Source organism: Rana temporaria, chromosome 6 (genome assembly GCF_905171775.1).
Source record: "Rana temporaria chromosome 6, aRanTem1.1, whole genome shotgun sequence".
Taxonomy (NCBI): Eukaryota; Metazoa; Chordata; class Amphibia; order Anura; family Ranidae; genus Rana; species Rana temporaria.
In genome coordinates this window covers 216,520,228-216,544,765 of record NC_053494.1, presented here as the reverse complement: position 1 = coordinate 216,544,765, position 24,538 = coordinate 216,520,228, and positions in this window count along the sequence as shown.

Below are 24,538 nucleotides of genomic sequence, written 5' to 3'. Positions count from 1 at the left end.
ATTTTTTTTTTTTCCTTTACAACCCCTTTAAGTTTGCTTCTTCTTCTTCCCATTCCTTAACAACAACAAAAAAAAAGACACAATTTATTATTTGATACACAGAAACACTCAACCTACACAGCACAAGGTCGCAAGATTAATTAATTCATTATTTCCTGACCTTGCTTGTACCTAAAATTCCGGCGCATCGCGCCAAGTGCTTAGCTTCACCCTTGACCTTTGAGCGAAGGGAAGCATTAAAAATGCATGCAATTAAATTCTTCACTCTTGAAAGTTCCAAATGAAAACAAGCAATGAAATGTCCTTTAAATTCTAGTTTTAGCTGTAGGGAAAGTAACAAATTGTGAGCGAACAAGCTGGCGCTACGAAAAAAAAAAAAAAAAAAGCCATTTCATTCTTTGAATACAACAGCCGGAGATGCATTGTTCAATTATTCACCAGGCCTAGAGGGTGATACCGTGTTAGGGAATTATTTTTAACCCGTGACATTAAACAAGGAGAAAAAAAAAATATATATATATATAGTAAATAAATAAATACACAATGATAGCGCAGCGATTTTTATTTATTCCGGAGAAACGGCGCGGCATTGCCGGTGGGGCAGGCCTCCGTTTTAATGACAGAAATTCCCCAGCCGGATTGCAGATTCACCTTTTTCTGCGCAGAGCAAATATATCAGTCATGCCGTTCTATATACAAATAGGGTAATGTATAATTCATGGGTTGAATCCTAATAACCCGAGAAATGTGAAGGCACAAAAGTTTTACTTCTAAGTTTTGCAAAGTTATGTTTATTTATTATTATTTTTATTTTTTTGGGGGGGGGTCATGCAAATACATTTTTGGGATATGTTCTAAGTTAAACATTGACTTATACAAGTTAAATAATTTTGGCTTATCAAGGTAATTTCAATCAATTTATGTATATCCCTTGTGGCCCACGGTAATTCTTACATGATTACTATGGGCCAGATCCACGTACCTCAGCGTAAATATAAGCAGGCGTAGCGTATCTCAGATATACTACGCCGCCGTAACTTAGTGCAGAGGTTCCTTATCCACAAAGAATTTGCGCCTTAAGTTACGGCGGGGTAGTGTAAATGTGCCGGCCTAAGCATGCCTAATTCAAATTGTGAAGAGGTGGGCGTGTTTTATACTAATGAATCGTGACCCGGCGTGATTGACGTTTTTTTACGAACGGCGCATGTGCCGTCTGTGGACATATCCCAGTGCGCATGCTCCAAATTACGACGCAAAGACTTATTGGTTTCGACATGAACATAAATTACGCCCAGCCCCTTTCACGAACGACTTACGCAAACAACGTAAAAAATTCAAAATTCGACGCGGGAACGACGTCCATACTTAACATTGCGTACGCCTCATAGAAGCAGGAGCAACGTTACGCCGGGCGCACGTACGTTTGTGAATCGGCGTATCTAGGTCATTTGCATATTCTACGCCGAAAACGACGGAAGCGCCACCTAGCGGCCAGCGTAAATATGCACCCTAAGATACGACGGCGTAAGAGACTTACGCCAGTCGGATCTTAGCCTAATTTCGGCGTATCTTGCTTTCTGAATACAGAAAGAAGATACGCCGGCGCAGCTTTGAATTTACGCGGCGTATCTATAGATACGCCGGTGTAAATCAATGCTGAATCTAGCCCTTTATGTATATCCCTTGTGGCCCACGGTAATTCTTACATGATTACTAATAGCTGGATTCACGTAGATGGGCCTAACGTTAGGCAGGTGTAGCGTATCGCATATAGGCTACGCCGCCGTAAGTTAGAGAGGCAAGTGCTGTATTCACAAAGCACTTGCGTCCTAAGTTACGGCGGCGTAGCGTAAATGTGCCGGCGTAAGCGTGCCTAATTCAAATTGTGAAGAGGTGGGCGTGTTTTATGTAAATAAAGCATGACCCCCCGTTTTAAACGAACGGCGCGTGCGCCATCCGTGGACGTATCCCAGTGCGCATGCTCCAAATTGCGCCCAGTCCCATTCACGGACGACTTACGCAAACAACGTAAAAATTTAAAAATTCGACGCAGGACCGACGTCCATACTTAACCAGTTAACAACCGGCCTATAGACGAAATACGTCTACAAGGAGGTTGCTTAACTCTGGGAGGACGTCTGGGGCGCGCACACGGGAATGTCCGTGATCGCCGGGTCCTCCAGACCCGGCGGATCACGGATCACGGTAAATCGCCGCTTATAGCGGCGGTTTACCACGTGATTGCTCCGTCCAATGACGGAGCGATCACTTGTAAACAAACCGGCGTCATGTGATGACGCCGGTTCCTCCCTCCCCTCTCTGTACCGAACGGTACAGTGTGAGAGGAGAGAGGAGGGAGCGGATGCAGCAGCAGCAGCTGCTGTGGGCTGGATCTGTGACAAATGCAGTCACAGATCCAGCCATCCATCCCTGCCCCAACTCTGCAATACCCCACAATACTCTGCAATACACCAAAATACTCTGCAATACCCCACAATACTCTGCAACACACCACAATACTCTGCAACACACCACAATACTCTGCAATACACCACAATACTCTGCAATACACCACAATACCCTGCAACGTCGCCTATGGGGATTTTTAAGTAGCGATGTTTGGCGCCATTCCACGAGCGTGTGCAATTTTGAAGGGTGACATGTTGGGTATCTATTTACTCGGCGTAACTTCATCTTTCACATTTATGCAAAAGAATGAAGAGAAAATACTAAATTTGCTAAATTTTATAACAGAAACAAAGAAAAATTATTTTTTTTTACAGGATTTTCAGTCTTTTTTCTCTTATAGCGCAAAAAATAAAAAACCCAACGGTGATTAAATACCACCAAAAGAAAGCTCTATTTGTGTGGAAAAAAAGGACGAAAATTTCATTTGGGTACAATGTTGTATGACTGAGTAATTGTCATTCAAATTGTGAGAGCACCGAAAGCTGAAAATTGGTCTGGTTATTAAGGGGGTTTACGTGCCCAGTGGTCAAGTGGTTAACATTGGCTGCGCCATCTTTTTGGTGGAATGTCTTTAGGCCATAAAACACCTTACGTAAATGGCGTATCTTTACTGCGACGGGCAAGCATACGTTCGTGAATAGGCGTAAATCAGCATTCTAGGCGTAAATCAGCGTACACGCCCCTAGCGGATGGCGTAAATAGACAGCTAAGATACGCTGGCGCCGGCGGTCGTATCTTAGCTAGATTTAAGTGTATCTCAATTTGAGAATACACTTAAATTTACGACGGCGCAGATTCAGAGTTACGACAGTGTATCTACTGATACGCCGGCGTAACTCTACCTGAATCTGGCTATATGCAGGGATGGACTGGCCATTGGGACTACAGGGAGTTTCCCGGTGGGCCGATGGCTCAGTGGGCCGATTTCAGTGACAGCGGACCGCCGCCCCCCTCCGCTCCTCTGTCTCTCCCTTCCTGCAGCGCTCACCTCCTCTCCCTCCCCGCAGCTCTAACCTGGGGGAACAAAGAAGCAGAGGGAGGACCAGAGGATCAGGGAGGACGACAGAGGAGCATGGGGGGAGGGGACAGACAGCTGACTCAACAGCTATGGCCTGGGAGTTTCTCACTATCTTGTCCCATAAGTGGGGGCACCAAACTGATTCTTTGCCCCGGGTGAAATAATGTCTAGCTTCCCCACTGGTACTGCCTATAAGAGTACCAGTACCAGCCGTTCTACTCTAATAAAGTAGAACAGCTAGTGGCTAGTAGTGTTGAGCAGAATATGCCATATTCGATTTCGCGATATATCTCGAATATATATTCGAATATTCGAGATATATTCGCTAAATTCGAATATTCGTGATATTTTATCGAAAGTAAATGATTGCGATTTTTCGCTATTGCGAATGCGAAAATAATTGCGATTTTTTGATAACTGCGGTAGGAGCACTCTGATTGGCTCAGAATATTCGTGATATTTTATCGAAATATCGCAACATGCGAATGCGATATTTATTGCGCAATTTCGAGAAATGCTGGAGGAGCGCTCTGATTGGCTCAGAATATTCGTGATATTTTATCGAAATATCGCAACATGCGAATGCGATATTTATTGCGCAATTTCGAGAAATGCTGTAGGAGCACTCTGATTGGCTCAGAATATTCGTGATATTTTACAATACAAAATAATTGCGAATATTCGGCAAATGCGGAAGGAGCACTCTGATTGGCTCAGAATATTCTTGATATTTTACAATACAAAATAATTGCGAATATTCGGCAAATGCAGAAGGAGCACTCTGATTGGCTCAGAATATTCTTGATATTTTACAATACAAAATAATTGCGAATATTCGGCAAATGCGGAAGGAGCACTCTGATTGGCTCAGAATATTCTTGATATTTTACAATACAAAATAATTGCGAATATTCGGCAAATGCGGAAGGAGCACTCTGATTGGCTCAGAATATTCTTGATATTTTACAATAGAAAATAAAAAGTGTTTTGCATTGGTGGTGATTCTTTACTCTATCCATCTGTCATAGCCATTTGTCAATCAAACACCTTGAAGATTGAACACGTTCATGCTGCATGCTTTGGACTTTTTTTCACTTCACATATCAAAGACATTTTTATGAAAGATTATTTTTCTATTATTGGGACTATATTTCTTTATATATTTGTTTCACTGTGTATTTCACAAGTTATTTGCGCTTGCTTATTTTATAATTTGCCCACATGTCTTGTCACTAGACATATTTTTTATTCTTGTAGAGCGACTCCATTTTCTGTCTTGTATTAATTTATGTTGTATAACATTTTTGAGTTGCTGCTGTATTCTCCCCTTTTTTAAGGAATGCGCAATTTTTTCCTTCTTACAAAAAATAATAATATCAAACATACAAATATTCATAACATACACATACACAAAGCCCCCCCCTTTTGCATCAGAGACAATCAGAGTTCTCCTACCACAGTTATCGAAAATTCGCAATCATTTTCGCATTCGCAATAGCGAAAAATCGCAATTTTTTTTTTTTTTATTTGGCAACATAATAGGATCGCCTCAGCTTAGCTACTCGGCCCAGGGTCTCTAATCATACCAGCAATGCTTTTAGACGTCGATAGGATGTGATCTGTTTTAAAAATCAAATTGAAAAAATGCGAATATTCGGAATTGCGAATATTCACCGTGAAATTCGAAATATAGCGCGATTTCTCGAATATGCTATATTCGAGTCGAATATTCGCAATGCGAATATTCGTGAGCAACACTAGTGGCTAGTGAAGGGGGAGAGGGGGCTCGGGTGTCCGGGGGGGGGGGGGGGGGCAGGGGTTGTCCGGCCGCCATTGGGAGAGACCTGTCAAAGTGGGCCAGTCTGGATGAAGTCCAGGGCCACATTTTTGTCCCAGTCCAGCCCTGGCTATATGAGTATCATTTATAGAGTATAGACACACAAGGCTTTCTTTAGGTCTTGAAAAATAAATAGTATTTTCTATTCAATCTCCCGGCAAAAACACATGCACCTTGAACTATTGGAATTTTATTTTTCTAACATGGTGCTAGAAAAATGGTTACTAAATAAAGAATAAAAAAGTCAATTGAAAAAATAGGCCCTAGGCCTGACTTAACTTGTGCACTCCCTAATTTAAATATCACCCATCCCTTCCTGTTAAGGCCACACCCCTTTCTGTTTAACCACTTGGTATCCTGCCTATAGGCAAAAGACGGCCACAAGGTGGCTATCAATTGCCAGGAGGACGTCTATAGACATCCTCCGCTCCTCCGGTCACTGGGGGGGGGAGGCGCGAGCACCGCCGGCGGTGTGCGCGCGCCCGCTCGCATCACTGCAGTGCCGATGCGTGTGCCTGTGATGTCCGCCACGCACCCGCGATCGGCGGTTACACAGACAAGGACGTGGATCTGTGTGTGTAAACACAGAGATCCACGTCCTGTCAGGGAGAGGAGACCGATGCTGTGTCCCTTGTACATAGGGACACAGATCAGTCCCCTTCCCCCACAGTTAGAAACACTATGCAGGGCACACATTTAACCCCTTCCTCGCCCCCTAGTGTTAACCCCTTCCCTGCCAGTCACATTTATACTGTAACCAGTGCTTATTTATAGCACTGGTCGCTGTATAAATGTGAATGGTCCCAAAAAATGTGTCAAAAGTGTCCGATGTGTCCGCCATAATGTCGCAGTCCCAATAAAAATCGCAGATCGCTGCCATTACTAGTAAAAAAAAAAATAATAAAAAAGAAAATCATAATTCTGTCCCCTATTTTGTAGGCGCTATAACTTTTGCGCAAACCAGTCCCTTATTGCGATTTTGTATTTATTTTTTATACTAAAAATACGTATCAGCCTAAACTGAGGAAAAAAAAAATTGGGATATTTATTATAGCAAAAAGTAAAAAATATTGTGGTTTTTTTTTCAAAATTTTTGATCTATTTTTGTTTATAGCGCAAACAAATAAAAACCGCAGAGGTGATCAAATACCACCAAAAGAAAGCTCTATTTGTGGGGAAAAAAGGACGCCAATTTTGTTTGGGAGCCACGTCGCACGACCGCGCAAATGTCAGCTAAAGCGACGCAGTGCCGGAAGCTGAAATTTCGCCCGGGGCAGGAAGGGGGTGTATGTGCCCAGTAAGCAAGTGGTTGAAAACGGTTGTGTGTACGCGGCATTATAGTAAACAGTAGACCATGGAAATTTAATGGAACCAGAGATCAAGAAATAAAAAAAAAAAGAGAGAAAAGAAATGATATAGCATACCGCTATTAGAAGATTTGAAATGTTGATACCTGGCGGAACCTTTCATCAGTGGTCTCCAAACTGCGGACCGAGGGCCCTTTGTTTGCCTTTATCCGGCCCTTGGAGCACTATCCCTCCCACTGATACGAGACACTATTATGCCATCTGACACCGACAATGGAGCACCATTTCTCTCACTGACACCACTAATGGGGCACTATCCCCCGTATATGATACCAGCAATTGGGCACTATTCCTCCCCCTAATACCAGGGCCGGATTTGCTCTCCCTGCCGCCCCAAGGCCAGGTTCCACAATGTACCCCCTCCCCGCCAACCAACCCCCCCCCCAATCAATGGAGAATGTGCGGCACGGCTAGTTCAAATATGTTTTGTTTGTTTTTTTACTTTTTTATCACTTTTTTATTATTTATTTGTAGCTTGTCGCTTACTTTTTAAAATTTTTGTATCATTTTCTTATTATTTTTCTTATTATTTACTTTTTTTATTTTATTAATTTAATTATTATTTCTTATTATTTATTTATTTTTTATAATCACACAGGAGAAAACAATTCCCTGTGTGATAGCAATTGGAGGTGACAGGTTCTCTTTATTGACCCTGTCACCTCCAAAACAGGAGTCCTAGCACTGTGCTAGAACTCCTGTCACAGCTGAGATGGGAAGAGCACAGCTCTCCCCTCACTGTGTACATCGGCAGCAGGAACAGGAGACAGACTCGGTGGCCGGGGGGAGGACAGAGTCCCGAAGACAGAGCCAGCAAAGAGAGGTATGTGGGGTGGGGGGGGGGGGGGGGAAAGGACGGACGGGAGCACATATTTTACAAGTGATTTTGGCGACATCACTTGATTCCCCCATAACTTACCGCCCTTTTTGTTCCGGGCGTCGGGGGACTCCATGCCACTGCCGCCCCTTGGCGCCCTGCCGCCCCAAGGCCTGGCCTCAGTGGCATTGTGGGAAATCCGGGCCTGCCTAATACCAGATGTTTTACTCCCACTGATGCCAGGAAAATGGTCACTCCCGTTGGCTAAAATCCAGCCCTCCAAGAGTCTGAAGGACAATAAACCGACCCTTTGTTTAGAATGTTTGGAGACCCCTGCCTCACATAGAAGATATGACTGACAGTGTAATAAAGATACATTTTACTTCCGATTCATATTTTATTCCAGCCATTTACAGACCTGACATGGGCCCAATCTACTAAGGAATTGTTGTAATTCTAATATTTATGGGAAGAGACGAGAGTACATCAAGCATGATGAGATGTTACAAGATGGCCCCTCGTGTATTCCCGTTACTGATGTATGTTTGGGTTTGATATTTGTAAAGACCATTGAGCGCACATCCGCCTAGACTCATGAATTGCACATCAATTTGATTTTTTTTAGACAAAAAGCAGCCTAGTGAAAATCAATTCGGCCCCTTTTTTGAATGGCAGCCTTAATGATGTGAATCTCATTCCTGTAAAAGCCTGATGAAAAGACGCTTTATTGATACATGACCATGACATTTTGACTGTATGTTTCATTCGTTTTTTTTTTTTCCTTCGTTTTGAAGGCATTAAATAAAATATAAAAAAGAACAGACATCTGAAACCTATATACCGTATTTATCGGCGTATACCGCACACTTTTTTGCCCTGAAAATCAGGACAAAATCGCGGGAGCGCGGTATACGCCGATACCCGCTTTCCCGCGCCGAGTTTGAATACTGCGCCGACATATACCGAGCGCAGTACACTCGGCTCCTTCCGCGCTCACGTCCTGGACGTACAGGACGTCAGCGCGAGAGTTGCAGAGCCTGCCCGACAATACACGAGTGTACTGCACTCTGTATATGTCGGCGCAGTATTCAAACTTGGCGCGGGAAACGAGCGGGGAGGATGCCGCAGAAGGACGCCGGACCCGACGAAGAGGACACCCGAAGCCGCAGACGGACGCCGGACCCGACGAAGATTACACCCGAAGCCGCAGAAGGACGCCGGACACGACGAAGAGGACACCCGAAGCCGCAGACGGACGCCGGACCCGGCGAGGCCGCCGATGGACGCCGCGCAAGACACCAAAACTGTAAGTACAAAAAAAACTTTTTTTCCACAGGGCAACTTTAGGGGTGTGCGGTATACGCGGGAGCGCGTTATACCGCGATAAAGTTAATAAGTTAAAGGGACAATATTTCCCTTTCTTCCTTCCTTGTGAAAAACCCGATGAAAAGTCAACTTATTGATACATGACCATGACATTCGGACTGTATGTTGCATTCCTTTTTTCCTTCGTTTTGTAGGCATTTAAAAAGAATTTTAAGCAAATAAAAGTTAAAAGGACATTCCATTCCATTTTTTCCTGTAGTTACCGTATTTGCCGTAGTATAAGACGACCCCCTAATTTTCCAGCTAAAATGTTGGTTTTGGGATATTTCCACCGTATAAGACTTTAGTATAAGGTTTCTTTTGGTGGTATTTGATCATCTCTGCGTTTTTTTTTGTTTGCGCTATAAACAAAAGAAGAGCGACAATTTTGAAAAAAACACCATATTTTTTAATTTTTGATTTAATAAATATCACAATTTCTTTTTTTAAAAAAATAAAAATTTCCTCAGTTTAGGCCGATAGGTATTCTTCTACATATTTTTGGTAAAAAAAAAAAAAAGCGTTGCAAAAAGCGTTTATTGATTGGTTTGCACAAAAGTTATAGGGGCAGATCCACGTAGAATTGCATGGGCGCAGCGTATGGGAGATACGCTACGCCGCTGTAACTTACTTTTTGATGCTTCGAATCCAGAAAGAATTTGCGGCGTAAGTTACAGCGGCGTAGTGTATCTCTCGCTGCGTAGCGGCGCCTAATTCAAATCGGCGAGTAGGGGGGCGTGTTTCATTTAAATGAAGCGCTTCCCCCCGCGCCGAACGAACTGCGCACGCGCCGTCCCTAAATTTCCCGCCGTGCATTGCGCTAAATGACGTCGCAAGGACGTCATTGGTTTTGACCTGGACGTAAATTACGTCCATCCCGATTCACGAACGACTTACGCAAAAAAAAATTAAAATTTAAAATTATACGCGGGAAGGACGGCCATACTTAAAACATTGAGTACGCCACGAAATAGCAGCTTTAACTATACGCCGAAAAAAGCCGACTAGAGACGACGTAAAGGAATGCGCCGGCCGCTCATACGTTCGTGGATCGTCGGAAATAGCTAATTTATATACTAGACGCGGAAAACGAAGGGAACGCCACCCAGCGGACGCCGAAGAATTGCATCTATGATCCGTAGGCGTACGAAGCCGTACGCCTGTCGGATCTAACCCAGATGCCGTCGTATCTTGGTTTGAGGATTCAAACTAAAGATACGACGCGGGAAATTTGAAAGTACGCCGGCGTATCAGTAGATACGCCGGCGTACTCTCTTTGTGGATCTGCCCCCTTGTCTTTACTTGATCTTCTCTAAATGAGAACTCAGTAAGGGGGATTGTCTCACGCGTGGCTCACACTGGATTGGGAAGGCTGGGGATGGTGTAAAAATAGAAGCTGGCACGTTATGCCAATTTTTTTTTTTTTTTTAACATAAAGAAATACCTTTTTTTTTTCAAAGCTTTCTATTTCTTCTTTGTGTACATTTTTTTTTGTGTAGCAAAGTCCTTTGCATAAACAAAACAAAAAAAAAAGAACTTAAAAGAGCCGTAGATAGCTGTAGGTGGAACTAGAAGGTGTGTAGAAAGTCGATAAAGACAATCTACAACTCTGCAATTCTTAACAACAAGACCACATTTTTTATGACGTGGTAAAATCTTTGAATGTTTCGGTAATTTTTTCCCCCTAAATAATAATGTGACAGATCAGCCTGGATGTCGCACAAATTCCCAAAACGAAATCTTTCTAAAACTGAGCTCATAGTATCTCCAGCTTCTAGAGGGACCCCGATCTATGGGGCAACTGATGTAGGGGTGGGGGGGCTCTGATGAGGAGCCTGATGCATGATGGAACTCTGATAGAGAACCTGATTAATAGAGGAATTCTGATGTATGGGGGAACTCTTATAGGGATCCTGGTGTGGGGGGGGGGCTCTGATGGGGATTCAGAAGTTTGTGGGGACTCTGAAGGGGACCCTTATGTATGGGGGAACTCTGATAGGGATCCTGATGCATGGGAGAACTCTGATGTGCAAAAGGGGCTCCAAAATGATAGGCAGGGGTCCTTGTATGGAAAGGGGAGTCTGATGTGAATTTGGGGGGGTGGGGGGGTTGCTGTGATGCAATGGCATGACTTCTGATGTGGGAGGAGGAGATTTAGGATGTGATGATGGAGAGGCTTCTGATATGAAGTTTTTATCTTGGAGTGTGTTTATTCATTAATTTCTACAACCATTCTTTTTTTCAGCTCGTGAATATTTGTAAAATAGGCACTGTGACCCTTGTACTGAAAAGTTCTATTCCCTAACCCCTCCTCTCCCTCTTTTCCCTCTCTTTGTCTCTCCTCTATCATTCTATGACTCCTCTCCTCCCTCCTGTTTCCTCTCTCCTCTATCATTCTATGACTTCTCTCCTCCCTCCCGTTCCCTCTCTTCTCTATCATTCTATGACTCCTCTCCTCCCTCCTTTCCCTCTCTTCTCTATCATTCGATGACTCCTCTCCTCCCTCCCGTTCCCTCTCTTCTCTATCATTCGATGACTCTCCCCTCTCTCCTCTATCATTCTATGACTCCTCTTCTCCCTCCTATTCCCTCTCTTCTCTATCATTCTATACTCCTCTCTTCCCTTCTTTATGTTCTTTATATCTCTCTTTTCTATTATTTTATACTTCTCTCCTCCCTTCTTTATCTTCTTTATATCTCTCTCTTTTCTATCATTTTATACTCCTCTCCTCCCTTCTTTATCTTCTTTATATCTCTCTCTTTTCTATCATTTTATACTCCTCTCCTCCCTTCTTTATCTTCTTTATATCTCTCTCTTTTCTATCATTCTATACTCCCCTGCTCCCTCCTTTTCCCTTTCTTTGTCTTTCTCTTCTTTATCATTCTACGAGTCCTCTCCTCCCTCCTTTCCCTCTCTTTATCTCTCTCTCTTCTCTATCATTCTACAAGTCCTCTCCTCCCTCCTTTCCCTCTCTTCTCTATTATTCTACGAGTCCTCTCCTCCCTCCTTTCCCTCTCTTTATTTCACTCTTCTCTGTTATGCTATGACTCCTCTCCTCGCTCCTTTCCCTCTCTTCTCTATCATTCTATGAGTCCTTTCCTCTCTCCTTTTCCTCTCGTTATCACTCTATTCTTTATTATTCTCCTTTCCCTCTCCTCTCTATGATTCTATGAGTCCTCTCCTCCCTCCTTTCCCTCTCTTCTCTATTATTCTATGACTATCTCCTCCCTCCTTTCCCTCCCTTCTCTATGATTCTATGACTAATCTCCTCCCTCCTTTCCCTCTCTTCTCTATCATTCTATTAGTCCTCTCCTCCCTCCTTTCCCTATCTTCTCTATCATTCTATGAGCCCTCTCCTCCCTCCTTTCCCTATCTTCTCTATCATTCTATGAGCCCTCTCCTCCCTCCTTTTCCCTCTCTTCTCTATCATTCTACGAGTCCTCTCCTCCCTCCTTATCCTCTCTTCTCTATCATTCTACGAGTCCTCTCCTTCCTCCTTTCCCTATCTTCTCTATCATTCTATGAGCCCTCTCTTCCCTCCTTTTCCCTCTCTTCTCTATCATTCTATGAGTCCTCTCCTCCCTCCTTTTCCCTCTATTCTCTATCATTCTATGATTCCTCTCCTCCCTTGTTTCTCCCTCTTTATCTCTCTCTTCTCTGTTATTCTATGAGTCCTCTCCCCCCTCCTTATCCTCTCTTCTCTATCAATCTATGAGTCCTCTCCTCCTTCCTTATCCTCTCTTCTCTATCAATCTATGAGTCCTCTCCTCCTTCCTTATCCTCTCTTCTCTATCATTCTACAAGTCCTCTCCTCCCTCCTTATCCTCTCTTCTCTATCATTCTATATACTCCTCTCCTCCCTCCTTTCCCTCTCTTCTCTATCATTCTATGAGCCCTCTCCTCCCTCCTTTCCCTCTCTTCTCTATCATTCTATGAGCCCTCTCCTCCCTCCTTTTCCCTCTCTTCTCTATCATTCTACGAGTCCTCTCCTCCCTCCTTATCCTCTCTTCTCTATCATTCTATGAGCCCTCTCCTCCCTTGTTTCTCCCTCTCTTCTCTATCATTCTATGAGCCCTCTCCTCCCTCCTTTCCCTCTCTTCTCTATCATTCTACGAGTCCTCTCCTCCCTCCTTATCCTCTCTTCTCTATCATTCTACGAGTCCTCTCCTTCCTCCTTTCCCTATCTTCTCTATCATTCTATGAGCCCTCTCTTCCCTCCTTTTCCCTCTCTTCTCTATCATTCTATGAGTCCTCTCCTCCCTCCTTTTCCCTCTCTTCTCTATCATTCTATGAGCCCTCTCCTCCATCCTTTCCCTCTCTTCTCTATCATTCTACGAGTCCTCTCCTCCCTCCTTTTCCCTCTCTTCTCTATCATTCTATGAATCCTCTCCTCCCTCCTTTTCCCTCTATTCTCTATCATTCTACAAGTCCTCTCCTCCCTCCTTATCCTCTCTTCTCTATCATTCTATATACTCCTCTCCTCCCTCCTTTCCCTCTCTTCTCTATCATTCTATATTCCTCTCCTCCCTCCTTTCCCTCTCTTCTCTATCATTCTATGAGCCCTCTCCTCCCTCCTTTCCCTCTCTTCTCTATCATTCTATGAGCCCTCTCCTCCCTCCTTATCCCTCTATTCTCTATCATTCTATGAGCCCTCTCCTCCCTTGTTTCTCCCTCTCTTCTCTATCATTCTATGAGCCCTCTCCTCCCTCCTTTCCCTCTCTTCTCTATCATTCTACGAGTCCTCTCCTCCCTCCTTATCCTCTCTTCTCTATCATTCTACGAGTCCTCTCCTTCCTCCTTTCCCTATCTTCTCTATCATTCTATGAGCCCTCTCTTCCCTCCTTTTCCCCCTCTTCTCTATCATTCTATGAGTCCTCTCCTCCCTCCTTTTCCCTCTATTCTCTATCATTCTATGATTCCTCTCCTCCCTTGTTTCTCCCTCTTTATCTCTCTCTTCTCTGTTATTCTATGAGTCCTCTCCCCCCTCCTTATCCTCTCTTCTCTATCAATCTATGAGTCCTCTCCCCCCTCCTTATCCTCTCTTCTCTATCAATCTATGAGTCCTCTCCTCCTTCCTTATCCTCTCTTCTCTATCAATCTATGAGTCCTCTCCTCCTTCCTTATCCTCTCTTCTCTATCATTCTACAAGTCCTCTCCTCCCTCCTTATCCTCTCTTCTCTATCATTCTATATACTCCTCTCCTCCCTCCTTTCCCTCTCTTCTCTATAATTCTATATTCCTCTCCTCCCTCCTTTCCCTCTCTTCTCTATCATTCTATGAGCCCTCTCCTCCCTCCTTTCCCTCTCTTCTCTATCATTCTATGAGCCCTCTCCTCCCTCCTTTTCCCTCTCTTCTCTATCATTCTATGAGCCCTCTCCTCCCTTGTTTCTCCCTCTCTTCTCTATCATTATATGAGCCCTCTCCTCCCTCCTTTCCCTCTCTTCTCTATCATTCTATGAGTCCTCTCCTCCCTCCTTTCCCTCTCTTCTCTATCATTCTATGAGCCCTCTCCTCCCTCCTTTCCCTCTCTTCTCTATCATTCTATGAGCCCTCTCCTCCCTCCTTTTCCCTCTCTTCTCTATCATTCTATGAGCCCTCTCCTCCATCCTTTCCCTCTCTTCTCTATCATTCTACGAGTCCTCTCCTCCCTCCTTTTCCCTCTCTTCTCTATCATTCTATGAATCCTCTCCTCCCTCCTTTTCCCTCTATTCTCTATCATTCTATGAGCCCTCTCCTCCCTCCTTTCCCTCTCTTCTCTATCATTCTATGAGCCCTCTCCTCCCTTGTTTCTCCCTCTTTATCTCTTTCTTCTCTGTTATTCTATGACTCCTCTCCTCCCTCCTTATCCTCTCTTCTCTATCATTCTACGAGTCCTCTCCTCCCTCCTTATCCTCTCTTCTCTATCATTCTATGAGCCCTCTCCTCCCTCCTTTTCCCTCTCTTCTCTATCATTCTATGAGCCCTCTCCTCCATCCTTTCCCTCTCTTCTCTATCATTCTACGAGTCCTCTCCTCCCTCCTTTTCCCTCTCTTCTCTATCATTCTATGAATCCTCTCCTCCCTCCTTTTCCCTATATTCTCTATCATTCTATGAGCCCTCTCCTCCCTCCTTTCCCTCTCTTCTCTATCATTCTATGAGCCCTCTCCTCCCTTGTTTCTCCCTCTTTATCTCTTTCTTCTCTGTTATTCTATGACTCCTCTCCTCCCTCCTTATCCTCTCTTCTCTATCATTCTACGAGTCCTCTCCTCCCTCCTTATCCTCTCTTCTCTATCATTCTATGAGCCCTCTCCTCCCTTGTTTCTCCCTCTTTATCTCTTTCTTCTCTGTTATTCTATGACTCCTCTCCTCCATCCTTTTCCCTTTCATTATCTCTCTCTTCTCTATCATTCTTTGACCGTTCTCCCCCTCCCTCCCCCGTCTTATCCCCCATCCCCTTATGCAAGAAATAAAAATGTAATCAATGCATCTGCTTCATTAGCTCACACTATTCCCCCGCCATTTCCAGCCTCTACTAAATATAATGAATTAGAAAGTTTGAGAGGATCCAGGGGATACTTTTACAGCGTTTTCCTTTGAAATCCCGTCACACCAGATCTGTCAGCTGAGCACCCTTTTAATCTAACTCTTTTTCGTTAATGTTCGAACATCATAAAGAAGATTCTTCTGCAGATACATCAAACATAACAGCTGTCACTGATGACACTACATTATGGGATATATTCTGATCCATAGTGTCAGCATTGCCATAGAAACCCTTCTGTAGCATCAGATAAAATTTTGTGAGGGGGACAGTGATGTGGCCTCTCGGCTGTGACGTCTGGGGAGCTGTGAAATGTGAACACTGATATTTATTTAAAGTGCAAAAAAGAAAAAAAAGGAAGAAATAGCAGTAGTATATCAAGGTAAGATATTTTCAGAAGTAAAAAAGTTTGGCATGACAGTTTTTGGGTTCACATAGGGCTGAAAATCACTATATGGCCAAAAGTTTGATGACACCTGACTATCAAACCTTTAGAAGACATCCCATTCCATGAAGTTAGCCACAACGTTTGGCCAAAAGTTTGTTGGCACCTGACTATAACACCTAGAGAAGATGTCCCATTCCATGGAGTTAGCCACAACGTTTGGCCAAATGTTTGTTGGCACATGACTATCACGCCTTTAGAAGACATCCCATTCCATGGAGTTAGCCACAACGTTTGGCCAAAAGTTTGTTGACACCTGACTGTCACACCTTTAGGAGACATCCCATTCCATGGAATTAGCCACAACGTTTGGCCAAAAGTTTGATGACACCTGACTATCATACCTTTAGGAGACATCCCATTCCATGGAGTTAGCCACAACGTTTGGTCAAAAGTTTGTTGACACCTGACTATCACACCTTTAGGAGGCATCCCATTCCATGGAGTTAGCCACAACATTTGGCCAAAAGTTTGTTGACACCTGACTATCACACCTTTAGGAGGCATCCCATTCCATGGAGTTAGCCACAACGTTTGGCCAAAAGTTTGTTGGCACCTGACTATCACACCTTTAGGAGGCATCCCATTCCATGGAGTTAGCCACAACGTTTGGCCAAAAGTTTGTTGACACCTGACTATCACACCCTTAGGAGACATCCCATTCCATGGAGTTAGCCACAACGTTTGGCCAAAAGTTTTTTGACACCTGACTATCACACCTTGAGAAGACATCCCATTCCATGGAGTTAGCCACAATGTGTTGGAGCTATGATAGCCTCTATTCTTCTGGGAAGTTTTTCCACAAGATTCCATAGTGTGTCTTGGAAATTTAACCATTCAGCCAAGATAGCATTTGTGAGGTCAGATACTGATGTTGGATGAGAAGACTGGGCTCACATTTGGAATTCTAATTTGCCCCAAAGATAAAATAGGGTTGAGGTCACGTGCAGGACATTCAAGTTTCTTCACACCAAACTGGTCAAACCATGCCTTTGTTGAGCTGTTCAGTAGGCTTGAGGTCAGGGCTACGTGCAGGCCACTTGGGTTCCTCCAGAAAAAAAAATGGTCAAACCATGTCTTTGGGGAGCCGTTCAGTGAGGTTTAGGTCAGGGCTCCGTGCAGGCCCCTTGGGTTCATCCACATCAATCTGGTCAAACCATGTCTTTATGGAGCTGTTCAGTAGGGTGAGGTCAAGGCTTAGTCCAGGCCATTTGGGTTTCTCCACAACAAAATGGTAAAACCATGTCTTTTTGGAGCTGTATGGTAGGGTTGAGGTCAGAGCTCTTTGCAGGCCACTCAGGTTTCCTCCACACCAGACTGGTCAAACCATGTCTTTATGGAGCTGCCCAGTAGGGTGAGGTCAGGGCTTTGTACAGGACATTTGGGTTCCTCCACACCAGACTGATAAAACCATGTCAAATTGAACTGTTCAGTAGGGTTGTGGTCAGGCTCTGTGCAGGACACTCGAGTTCCTCCACACCAGCCTGGTGAAACCATGTCTAAATGGAGGTGTTCAATAGGGTTAAGGTCAGGACTCTGTGTGGAACACTCAAGTTCCTCTACACCAGCCTGGTGAAACCATGTCTAAATGGAGGTGTTCAGTAAGGTTGAGGTCAGAACTCTGTGCAGGACACTCGAGTTCCCCCACACCAAGCGCATTAAGCCATGTCTTTATGGAGCTGGCTTTGTACACAGGGGCACAGCCATGTTGGAACATAAAATGAACTTCGCCAAACTGTTACCACAAGGTTGGGAGCACAATTGTCTACAATGTCATTCACTGAAGACACCTGAACTCAAGGACCGAACCTCTGATGAGCTTGTATTGCTGAAACAGAGATTGCAAGAAGTAGGGTTTCTTTAATTCCAAAATGTAGTAACGTTAAAATAAACCTTTATTATCGTACCTTGGTGGTTAGATTGTAGCCCGAACCTGTAAGTCAAAGTATGAAGTATTACTTTACAGCAGAATGCTTGAATGCTTAGCATGATTTTATCCTCAGATGTCATCTTGCAGGTAATTGTAATAAGATGTTTTATGAGACACATCTCTCCAGAGACTGAGTACGCAATGTTCGCAAAACGTATAACATAAGCTCCTGGATAGTTAATTGTTCCATATATTGTTAGACTCCAGGTTAGTGGGTTGTCTTCAGTAGCAAATGTCAAAGTAGTTGTGACTGATCGTTCACAGTGACAAGAAGTTACAAATGTAACTATGAATATTCCATAATTGTGGGATCCCATTGAAGCTGGAAATATAGACACTGCCACTAAAGTAATTGCCACTAGCTTATGGGTCCTGTGCTGAGCGGCTGCCCTGCTGCATTGTGAACAAATATGCCGCTGGTCATGAGATCTATTCAGAGATCGCTTTGCTCTTTTTTCAGTGAAAGTCAAAGGATTCTCTGATTGGACGAGGCTGAGAGTGTGAGGTCACTGCGCTACCTCTCCACCCCGTGATGTCACTGCACTACCTCTCCACCCTGTGACGTCACTGCGCTACCTCTCCACCCCATGACGTCACTGCAATACCTCTAAACCTTATGACATCACTGCGCTAGCACTCCACCCCATGACATCACTGCACTACCTCTCCACCCCATGATGTCACTGTACTACCTCCCCCCCATGATGTCACTGCACTACCTCTTCACCCTATGGTGTCACTGCACTACCTCTCCACCCCATGACATCACAGCGCTACCACCCCACCTTATGATGTCACTGCACTACCTCTCCACCCTATGATGTCACTGCACTACCTCTCCACCCCATAATGTCACTACGCTACCTCCCCACCCTATGATGTCACAGCGCTACCTCCCCACCCTATGATGTCACTGCACTACCTCCCCACCCCATAATGTCACTACGCTATCTCTCCACCCCATGATGTCACTACGCTACCTCTCCACCCCATGACGTCCCTGCGCTACCTCTCAACCCTATGACATCACTGCGCTAGCACTCCACCCCGTGACGACACTGCACTACCTCTCCACCCTGTGATGACACTGTACTACCTTTCCATCCCATGACATCACTGTGCTAGCACTCCACCCCATAACGTCACTGCACTACCTCTCCACTCCATGACAACACTGCGCTAGCATTCCACCCCGTGATGACACTGCACTACCTCTTCGCCACATGACGTCACTGCACTACCTCTCCACCCCATGAAGTCACTGCACTACCTCTCCACCCCGTGACGTCAAAGCGCTACCTCCCCGCCCTATGATGTCACTGCACTACCTCCCCACCCCGTAACGTCACTGCACTATCTCTCCACCCAATGATGTCACTGCACTACCTCTCCACCCCATAACTGCGCTACCGCTCCACCCCATGACATCACTGCACTACCTCTCAATCCCCTGACATCACTGCACTGCCTCCCCACCCCATGATGTCACTGCGCTACCTCTCCACCCCATGACATCACTTCGCAACCTCTCCAATCCATGATATCACTATATAGGTTCTAATAGGCTTCAAAATAGGGTAGGCTTGGGTCACAGAACATGCAACCTGCCCCCCCCCCCAGGTGTGTTACAACAGCAAGGAGAAGCCAATGATGGAGAGCAGGAGAATGGGATGTCGCCACCGCTGCAGAACAAGGGAATACCTGGGGATAGCAAAAATTGCTACCAACCGACCAACGGGGGGGAATAATTCCACCAGCCGCCACGGGTCACATCAGTGCGAATTGAACCTGATGGTCTGCAGCAGGACCCTTTCCTATAAGTCCTGCTCCCCCCCCATTACCCACAGTGGTGTAATGCCAGGACCAAATCCCCACCCTAGAAACAATAGGACCCCCAGCAACACTAGATACCCGCAGCAACAATAGGCCTCACCCCAGCAACAATAGGTTTTTCCCACAACAATATACTCCCCCAGCAACAATAGGTCCCCCACACAACAATAGACCCGCCTCACACACAACAATGAACCACCCACGACAAAACACCACCTCCAGCAACAAAAGATCCACCCCAGCAACATCCCCCCAGCAGCAGCAACTCTCCCAGCAGCCAGCATCAATTGACCCTCCAGCATACAGTAACAATAGACCCCCAGAACACCCTACACCCCTTGCTATTACATACATTTAGCCAGTGGAGGCTGGTGCTCAAAATGTTTGGGGGGGCGCAAAAAAGAAAAAAAAAAGAAAAAAATTGCAGCCTCACTGTGCCCATCAAATGCAGCCACTGTGCCATCAATTGTCACCACTGTGCCATGCCATCAAACGCAGCCACTGTGCCATCAATTGTCACCACTGTGCCATGCCATCAAATGCAGTCACTGTGCCATGCCATCAAACGCAGCCACTGTGCCATCAATTCGCACCACTGTGCCATGCCATCAAACGCAGCCACTGTGCCATCAATTCGCACCACTGTGCAATGCCATCAAACGCAGCCACTGTGCCATCAATTGTCACCACTCTGCCATGCCATCAAACGCAGCCACTGTGCCATCAATTGTCACCACTCTGCCATGCCATCAAACGCAGCCACTGTGCCATCAATTGTCGCCACTGTGCCAATTGTCACCACTGTGCCCTTTAATTGTCGCCACTGTGCCCATTGATGTCACTGTGCCCTTTAATTGTCGCCACTGTGCCCATTGTCGCCACTGTGCCCATTCATGCCACTGTGCCAATTGTCCCCACTGTGCCCATTGATGTCACTGTGCCCTTTAATTCATGCCACTTGTCCCCACTGTGCCCATTGTCGCCACTGTGCCCATTGATGTCACTGTGCCCTTCGTTGCCGCTGTGCCCTGTAAAATTCCCCTTTCCCCCCCCGCCCGACACTTACCTTTACTGGAGTCAGCCATCCACGTCCCTCGATGTCTTCTCCCGCCCTCGATGACGCTTCAGCCAATCAGGTTACCGTTGGCCAGAACCGGTGAACCTGATTGGCTGAGACGCCTGTCAGTCTTATCCAAGGAACGCACCCCCGTACGTTCCCTGGATAAGCTTCCGGATGCTGAGGGCTGTACTCGGAAAGGCTCTGATAGGCACTTCCGTACACCCAACCAGCTGCCATTATTCAGGTGGCCGGCGCTCAAGGTCCGGCCATCTGAATAGACCAATGGCAGCGGCGACAATAACATCGATTCATGCAATGCATGAATCTATGTTATTTTCAGCGGTGGTGCGAGAGCCAGAGGGGGCGGCATTTAGTGCTGGTGGTGCTGGAACTGTGTTCCCTCGCGTTCCCACTGAAAAAAATTCATGTTTACAGAACACAATTATCTCACGTCTTGTTTTGTAGACATAACGGTCCCTCAAGAAATAGAAAGGGGTCAAGCAGTCTCTCATTAACTGCCGTCTAGTCCTAACAAACATATAAAACCACTCCAAGTAGAATAAAGTTGTATGATTCGGCTGGTGTTCCTATGACAGGCTGATCTACGGCTGCGATGTGTAACATCTGTATATCTGCACTAGCTGCGCGGTCGGTCTCCAGGGGAAGGTCTTCTTCTACAAAAACAATATAATGTGAATTATACATTGCAGAAAACTCTTCTTCCACGAGGTTCCCGGAACACAGTGAATGACAACAGTACAGCTAATTAACGTTCAGAGAACCCGCGCTCAGCCCGCTCTGGGATTTCTCTCGGCGGCTGGAGAAAACTATTTAGGATTTAAAAAGAAAAACTCTAGAAATATTTGTTTTTGCAAATGGCCTGGAGAGCCAAGGAGGAAAGCCTGCTTGTTTTTACCCCGATTTCCATCACCGGCGTTCGGATTGCTGTATTTTAGCAGGAGATTAACAAGTGAGACTTTGCTACAATGGAAAACTATTCCATTACTTACTGAACATAATCTTACCAGCATTGGGGTCCTTGGTTTAATTGCCGCTATAGCGTGGTGTGCAGGGCAGGACTTAGGGTGGTGGGGGCCCCTGTGCTTGAGTGTTGATTGAGGGGCCCCCTGGAGCCGAGAAGCGGGGGAGGTCAAAGTTGTTGAGCGGGGGGTGCCGCCGAGATCGAAGCTAATCGAAGTTAATCCGAGTTGTTGAGCGGGGGGCCACCGATCGGAGCTGACCAAAGTTGTTGCGCGGTGGGGGGGTCGCCGATCGGAGTTGTTGAGCGGGGGGGTGGGGGGTGCCGTCGAGATCGAAGGTGATCGAAGTTGATCCGAGTTGTTGAGCGGGGGGCCACCGATCGGAGCTGACCAAAGTTGTTGCGCGGTGGGGGGGGGGGGGGGGGGGCGACGATCGGAGTTGTTGAGCGGGGGGGTCGCCGATTGATCAAAGTTGTTGAGGGGGGGCCGCCAATCGTAGTTGTTGAGCAGGGGGTGAAGGGGACTTCTTACCTCTTCATCAGCAGCGGCATGGCTCTTCCTGCCTCCTCCTCCCGGGGCCCATGGGCTTGAGCCCAGTCAAGCCAAATAGTAAGTCCGGCCCTGGTGGTGTGCATGGAGTTTGTATGTTATCCTGACTTTGGTGGGGGTTTCCTTCAAGTGCTCTGGTTTCCTGCTGAAAATGATACTGATATGATAAAAGGCATTATGGAATATGCTTGCATGGTTCATCCTAACAAGGTGTGGCATTACAGGGTCCTACCCACGATAGGATTCTGTTCAAGGATTTGTTCTATTGGTGATTTGGAAAATACCATCTTGCAATGTGGACCAGAGGCGGTTCTCTAATTAGGCAGTCTCCCAAGGCCTCTTCCTCCCAGGGCCCTCGCGACCGCCTACTTTGCCTAAAGAGCGTTGTGGACCATTGGATGGATTAGTGGCAACTCTGACTAAAGTTGGATAATACCCTTGCTGTATGTCACGTACCTGGACTGAGTCTGAAGTGACAAGGTCAGCCTCCCTTGTATCTCCAGCCCTGGTCCCGCTGAGAGTGGAGACAGGAGAAACCAAGGGCCACGAGTGCCTGCAGATGAAGCTCTGGAAGCCTGAAGCAGATGATGCGATTCTTGGAAGGCAGCAAGTTGCAGCAGGTCGCAGGCACGGAGTTGCAGATACCCGGGAAGCAGAGTAGTGCCAAGCAGGAGACAGGAGCGTAGTCACGCGGATAGCCGGGTTCAGTAACGGACGGGCAGCAAGGTGCAAAGTCATCAGGCAGGAGCAAGGTCAGAGTAGGGAGCCGAGTTCAGGAACCGATAATCAGAAGTGTAGCGAAATCCAGTAGCAAGGTCAGGGAAAGCCAAGGTTCAGTAACAGGTGACAGGCAGGTAAACACAGGATACAGGTACCAGAGCAGCTGAGATCCATTAGCACTAGACTGGGATAAGTGCGCCCCTAAATAGGCAGTCTGGCACCAAGGGAATGCGTGGACGCGCTCCCGCGGACGTGCGCGCTCCTCCGCGCATGCGCATTTTCGCACGAGCGTGCGCCCGGAGAGCGCTAACAGTTCTCTTATACTGTGGATGTAGACCACAGGTGTCAAACACAAGGCCCGCGGGCCGAATCCGGCCCTCCAGGCCATTTCATGTGGCCCTCACACCCTCCTTGTCTCCGCCCCCACCTGGTCTCAGCAGGCAGCAGCAGAGAGGACAGGACTCAGCACAAGGCAAGGGGTTGCACTGATGTAAGGGATAGTGGGGGGGGGGTGCTCGACTTCTGATGGTGGGGGGCTCTTGACATCTTATGTAAGGGGGGTGGGGTGCTGATACAACCGCCCTTTGAGGGCAACCATAATGCTGATGTGGCCTGCAAGGAAATGGAGTTTGACACCCCTGGTGTAGAATTTTTAAAGCGGAGCTCCACCCAAAAGTGGAACTTACGCTGATCTGCCCCCCCCTCCGGTGCCACATTTGGCACCTTTCAAAGGGAGGGGGGACCAGGCACCTGTTTGAGACAGGTACCCTTCCCCACTTCCGGGAGACAGCGCCACGGCACCGTTACTCAGAAGTTCAGCCCCCCTCCTCCTTTCCCCGCCACTGGGCCAATTAAAAAACTGCTGCACAGTAGGGAACCGATAGAGAAGCCTGAAAGGCTTATGACGAATGGCGGCGGCAGCACCCAACAGCCGATCCGAAAAACAGCTGGGCTCCCTGTACAGTAAGTGTCTATATATTAAAAGTCAGCAGCTGTAGTATTTGTAGCTTCTGAATTTAAAAAAATTCCCCTGGTGGAACAGCTTTAAGCACCTCCTGAAGCCTGGCTGAAAAACTCCAATGGGTATATCATGTTCTGGTAAGACCCTCCCAGCTGTTACTGCTCACCCCCACCATCACAGGAGTGAGCCTGAGACCTCAAACCCCCGAACATGTGTGGTGCACTATCCCCCGTCTCGCAGCATCGCTGAGCCCAGAACTACTGAAACAGGGAAGAGAGAGCGCATGCGAGGGCATTGGTATCAGATGGGAGTGTCTTAGCAAAATGCATCAAGGCATGATGGGATGACGTAGGAGTACTTTGGCCAGACTTTTGGAGGTGCATAAAAGGCCTACACTTATAGCAATAGCAAGGGTTGTATTTAACTTTGGTTGAAGCTGTACAAGCACTGCACCCCTTACCTGTACAGACACCGCACCCCTTACCTGTACAAGCACCGCACCCCTTACCTGTCCAGGCACCGCACCCCTTACCTGTACAGGCACCGCACCCCTTACCTGTACAGGCACCGCACCCCTTACCTGTACAGGCACCGCACCCCTTACCTGTCCAGGCACCGCACCCCTTACCTGTACAAGCACCGCACCCCTTACCTGTACAAGCACCGC